The sequence below is a fragment of the Amphiura filiformis genome, chromosome 20 (assembly GCF_039555335.1).
Source record: "Amphiura filiformis chromosome 20, Afil_fr2py, whole genome shotgun sequence".
Taxonomy (NCBI): Eukaryota; Metazoa; Echinodermata; class Ophiuroidea; order Amphilepidida; family Amphiuridae; genus Amphiura; species Amphiura filiformis.
In genome coordinates this window covers 49,339,423-49,345,948 of record NC_092647.1, presented here as the reverse complement: position 1 = coordinate 49,345,948, position 6,526 = coordinate 49,339,423, and the positions used below count along the sequence as shown (strand labels likewise).

Sequence of the window (6,526 nt, the reverse complement as noted above, 5' to 3'; positions counted from 1 at the left end):
CAAAAATGGATGTAAGGGGTTTTGAAACAAAGCTCTTCATATACCGTATTCAAGACGTAAATACAGCACAGCATACTTGTAGGCTATAAAATACTAAAACTGACTAATTATCTATGCAAAACAATTGTGAAATAGAATTCTTTAGAGATTTTGTATTAAAATTTGAATTAAAATATTTTAGAATGCTTTATTTTTAGTATATCATTTTGTACTTGTTTTCATTGAAGTGTTTGTCATGAGTGTAAAGTTTGTTCCTTATGTAGTATAACCAACCCTTTGGGGAGTCCATATATTTTACATGTTCATTGGTGTTTCAGGGTCAGCTGTCCGAGGGGACAAAGACCAAAAAATTCTCGGCAAGCGTCTGACATTTTGGTCATATCCCAGCAAACACAAAACGTTTTCGACATCATTAGCAAAAGGTTACAAAAGGGTAACAGAAAACGTTTAAATGTCGGTTTATATAAAGGGTATAAAACGTTTTCTTTATATTCAAAAACATTTTATGATAACTTACTGCAAATATTCTAATATAAACAATATTTTACAATAACATTTTAAAAACATTTTACAAATATGTGTATAATATGTTTTTTAATACAAAACGTTTTAAAACGTTTTCATGACCTTTATATAACCCGACATTAAATGTTATTAAAACATTTTTACCAAAACCAAAAACCCAACATATAACCTGTATAAACCGTTTTGTGTTTGCTGGGATAGGTGCTACTACTGTTATAATTAACAATTTCAATTGTTAACCAAATATAAGGTAAAATTAAGTGTCTACAGGCCAATTTTCAATTTTAAGCTATTTTTGCCCAAAATAGGGGTAACATTTTGTGTTTATTGGACAAATATTTAATTTTACACGGGTGTGGGTGGGGGGGGTAATGGGGTTGATATTTTCTTTTGGGGGTTGATTTTAGGGAGGTTGAACTCAAATTTTCTTTGGGGGTTGCGTTAGCAAACCAAAAGCATACGCAGAGCAATATATTGTCATGGGTTGGGTGCAATGTAATAACACCGGGAACTGGAAAGCAAACGCTATTAATAAAATAATGTTACAGTCAAGGGTGTGTGTATCACAATGACATCCGGGAACTGGAAATCACACGCAATTTGTCATATGGTCAAGTGTGGTGCAGTAGGCCTATATATACAATGACACCCGGGAACTGGAAATCATACGCTATTGTCATTATTAGTGTGGTGCAGTACAATGACACCCGGGAACTGGAATGCATACCTATTGGGCTATTCAGATGTATTCGCACCCCCCCCATATGGAAGACATAAAAAAAATACAATTCCAGCTGGAATTGAGATGTGTCTAGAATTCCAGCAGTCATTTTTAACACAGATTCCGGCTGGAGGGTATGGAAGACATTGAGATTAGGTGAAATTCCGGCTGCTAAAATTAACAAAAAAAACCAAGAGTGGGGATTGTGAAAGGCCATGATGCGCCTATGGAAGACATTCATATTTCTTAATGTTCCGGCTGGAAAATGGTCAAAAATGCTCCAATTCCGGCAGAATCTTCACTTATGATCGCCATCTTGATTAACCTGTGAATGACATTTACAATTTACTTGAATTCTGGCTGGAAACTGAAAAAAATATTCTAATTCCAGCTGGAACCCTATGGAAGACATTTACATTTTTTACTTGGATTTCGGCTGGCCATATTACCACAATTCCGGCAGGGTCTTCCATGGGGTTTTCCTGTGAATTCCGGCTGTCAATTTAGCCCCGAATTCCGGAAGTGTCTTCCATAGGGGGGGGTGCGGAATACATCTGGAATAGCCCATTGTCATTATGGTCAAGTGTGGTGCAGTACAATGACACCCGGGAACTGGAATGCATACGCTATTGTCATTATGGTCAAGTTTGGTGTAGCACAATGACACCCGGGAACTGGAATGCATACGCTATTGTCATTATGGTCAAGTGTGGTGCAGTACAATGACACCCGGGAACTGGAATGCATACGCTATTGTCATTATGGTTATGATTGAAACGCATACGCTATTGTCATTATGGTCAAGTTTGGTGCAGCACAATGACACCCGGGAACTGGAAATCATACGCTATTGTCATTATGGTCAAGTGTGGTGCATTACAATGACACCCGGGAACTGGAATGCATACGCTATCGTCATTATGGTTATGATTGAAACGCATAGGCTATTGTCATAATATGGTCAAGTTTGGTGTAGCACAATGACACCCGGGGACTGGAATGCATACGCTATTGTCATAATATGGTCAAGTTTGGTGCAGCACAATGACACCCGGGAACTGGAAAGCATACGCTATTGTCATTATGGTCATGGGTTGGGTGTAGTATAATGATACCCGGGAACAGGAAAGCATACGCTTTTTTCATAACATGGTCAAGGGTTGAGTGTAGGTCTAGTACACTCATGCGCGTCAATCCCGGGGGCAGGGGGAAGGGAAGGGGGGACGAGCCCCCTATAGTTTTAGTAAAAAGTGCGGGGTTGGCGTCGTTATAGAGGTGGCCATTAATTTTTCGTCCCCTTCAACATCACTTTCTTCTTTCTTGTTTATGACATCTAGTCATTATTCAGTGCCAAAATATATTCCTTTTCTTTTTCGGAAGTAACCAGGACGGATATGGAACAGGTGGGAACGCATCCTACTCTTTTCAAAACATACTGCGATAGGCCCTACATATATTATCCCCTACAAATTACAGAGTACTTCCATGGTTCAGTGCCAAAATATATTCCTTTTCTTTTTCGGAAGTAACCAGGACGGATATGGAACAGGTGGGAACCCATTCTACTCTTTTCGAAACATACTGCGATACATATATTATCCCCTACAAATGACAGAGTACTTCCATGGTTCATTTACCCAATTATATAACCCATGGGTAGATCGAAAGTACGAATTGAATCTACAGATTTAGCCAATTAGCCAACAATGATAATCCAGCATGTTGCTACCGCCGCGCCGGGAATTGAACCCGGGACCTCTTTTTAAAAAAAATTTTCGGCTTCTTTTCTCCTCCTCCTCGCCCTCCTCCTGCTTCCTTCCTTCCTTATTCTCTTATCCCCTCCTTATTCTTCCTGTTCTTCTACCCTAGTCCCCTACAATCTTAGAAAAAAGTCCTTGGAACACTTGGTACACGTTGTCGTAATTCCGTGTAGAATTTGCAATGATCATGGGAATGCCGTGTATTTTGGTTTTGAACAAACATGACATCTGCAATAATGATTTACCCTTCCCCTCTCCCCATCAATCAATGTTTGTACATTTTGGAAAACTGCTGAAGACATTGGCATTTGCCAACATTGCACGGGGGAGAGGGTGTGTCAGTTTTTAATTCTTGACACAAAAGTGTTCCAAGACTTATTTCCAATTGGAGAGTGTAGCTCGTGCAGTATTAACCTGGAATATCAATACGGTATATCAAAACAATACACACTCTTCACGTGACGTGCGCAGCACATCCGGGTAACTCACCTATTTCTAGCTAGCCTGGCTGTTTTGTGGTACCATAGACAGTGTTTACTTATATCGATTTGGTATTGGCCGATACACAGGAATTAGACGTGTTACAGATTTGGTGTTTCACATTTTGATTTTAAATATAACAAGGTTAGTGTTATGTGTTTTTTCAATTACGAATAAGTTTCTTTAAATTCGGGCTTGTTTTTAACACTTTAAGGCTGGCTACTTATAGCTCAAAAATACCTATAGGGCCTATAAAACACATTAACCAAACATTACTCCTATATGACGAGGTCTGGAATATGTTCTGTTATAATTTGACTCCTTTGCTACAAACCGAGCAAATATCAGTCCAAGAAGAATATCAAACTGTATCAAGAAACTACAGTAACATTTACATGTCAGTTATCTTATTAATGCTTCAAGCGTTTATTTGTATACATAAATCATACTTCCTTATTAAAATAGTATGATATTTTAACTGCGTCACGAAATCACGTGACCATTTTGGGAATAGCGACGGGGAATTCCCAATGTCGCGCAATACTAACTAAACAATAGCCAGATATCGAGTCTGTCACCGATATGAGCAGCAAAAAGAAATATTACCAAAATAGACATGATAGATACGATTTCAATTTCATTTTTTTTCTTTTTTACAATATCCATAATATCAAAATGTGGTTCAGTTTATCAGCTGTTTTGCAGTAGATTCGTGGTGGCGGGGAGCCTATTGTGTCTTTAATATGTGGGATGGGAGTGGGTGTGTGTTAGGCTACTATCTGTTACTATCTGTTACTGAGCGAGTCACGTATGCCTATGTGTGAATGTTTTGTATTGGATGTAATGTAATGTAATGTAATGTAATATTATGTATTATGTAATGTAATGTAATGTAATATTATGTATTATGTAATGTAATGTAATGTAATGTAATGTAATGTAATATTATGTATTATGTAATGTAATGTAATGTAATGTAATGTAATGTAATGTAATGTAATGTAATGTAATGTAAAGTAATGTAACGTAGTAAAAGCTCACAACTCCGTCTAAAAAGACGCTATAATGTGTGTGTGTGTGACAATGGGGTATCCGCGATCGTGTGCCAAGTTTTGTGTACGAGGGGCTAACAATAAGTTCCCGCAACCATTATGTATCTTAACTCAGGCGTGACTCAGGTAACATTTCTTTACAATAATAACAACTATATACCTTTACCTTTCAAAACACACAACAATTACTATAAAAATTTGTAATTTTTCTATCCTGAAATATTTACAGATCATTCAAGATGGCGGCTCTTTTAAACCGGACGGAAGTGGGTCTGAAGTCCTACGGAAATTGCGTCATCGTTCAAAATGACCCCAAAGCCAAACTTATGTACTATTTTGACTGCATCTGTCGTATTCTCGAAATGGAGAACACCGGCCAGATAAGACGTCTCCGAGATTATGGTAACTTTTTCAGTCTAAGCGAAGACGACCTCAATCAGTTGCTGATTCTGTGTGTTCTCGTCAGTCCAGACGAGCTTCATGGCAAATGCATTTTTCAAAACGACGAGATGTGTGGAGACTACGACAATGAGTTATATGAGCTCAGTGCTGTGAGTCATACCTTCGTGGTTTCCGATAGTATTCTTGTTGGTGGAGAGCGACGACGAGTGAGAAAGATTATGACCTTTAAGATGTCATGGCTTGAGAACTATTATCTTCGTCCAATGCAGCATTTTCGGGGACATCTGGAGAGAATTTCAGAAGCCGTGGAAAGAGCATCTCGTCCCCAACCAACTACATCTAGTTGTGTCATTCTCTGAGTTTGACAGTGTTCAAGTTGGAACCCAAAAGAAAAGTTGACGTTATAAAAATATTGATGTATATATACGAAATTATAAATTCGGAAAGAAAAACTACCTTGGTTTTTGTGTGCAGTGTGTAAGCCTGAAGGACTTCATTTCATACCGAATATCCAGACTTGTATAATAATGTACATTAATTATGTCAATCATGTACTTTGACTTGAAAAGTTCATGTCATTGTCAAGTTATTTGCACAAATATTTTTTCTGTGTAAAAGTGAAGATGGAAATCAACCGGTCATGCGTTTTTAGTCGTTTTTAGTATACTTTTTAAAACTGTTGCGATTCGGTACAGCATCTTGCGAATGATAGTGAGCTTTGGCAAAAAATTGCATTGATCATTTCATAGCGAGTGTGTAAAAGAATTCAAATATCAGATATAAACTTTTGTAGGTCCTGTGGTTCTTGAGTTATGTTGTAAAGAGGGCTGAAACAACAACACTTCCGTAAAACGTACATAACTCATTAAAAACAATAAATCAAGCAAGTTTTGATAGTACATGTATATGATTTGTAGAAAGAACTTTTGCAAAACATCAAAGTGTTATTTTTCACTAACATATTGATTTAGATAATGAAACAGCAGTTTCAATTTTGTTTCGTATTCGATAGTTCTTCTTAAAACGTGTTTGTACATAAATATGTCTCTTTCTACGGAATTCACCAAATGGATATCACGAGTTGACGAGATGTCGAGATAAATTATGATATAGTTGGCAACATAATTTCGAGATGATGAGATAAGTGATGACATAATTTCAAGTTGATGAGATAATTTCGAGATGATGACATAATTTCGAGATGACGAGATAAATCGTCATTTATCTCGTCATCTCGTCAACTCGTGGTGTCCCTTTGGTGCTTCCGTAGCCTTTCATAATGATGAATGAAATATAATAAATCATGTATAATTGAAATAAAGTAATTTCCAGCTGGTTTATTTTTAGGGGCTTTGCAATAATTAAGAGCCCTGGGGAGGGTAAAATTTGGACAAACCGATGGGGGCAGCGGTTTTGGCAGGCCGAGAGGGGCGGAGGCAAGTATTTTTTTGCCCGCCGTTAGGAAATTTTATCCCCACCCATACACCATTGTCAGAAAGCCTGTTGAGATATACGTGAAATGGGCAATCTGACTCCCATATATTTATTTTAGAGCGCCCGACCAAATATCTTGGTCCGGCCGTGCT

General features: G+C 37.7%; 1 long non-coding RNA gene across 1 annotated transcript; it reads left to right on the top strand.

The window, feature by feature from the left end:
* The first annotated feature begins 3,443 nt into the window (after positions 1 to 3,443).
* Positions 3,444 to 6,261, top strand: LOC140141916 (uncharacterized). Its single transcript, XR_011857483.1, has 2 exons — positions 3,444 to 3,630; positions 4,768 to 6,261. It is a non-coding gene; the product is annotated as an uncharacterized lncRNA (long non-coding RNA).
* The last annotated feature ends 265 nt before the right edge of the window (positions 6,262 to 6,526 follow it).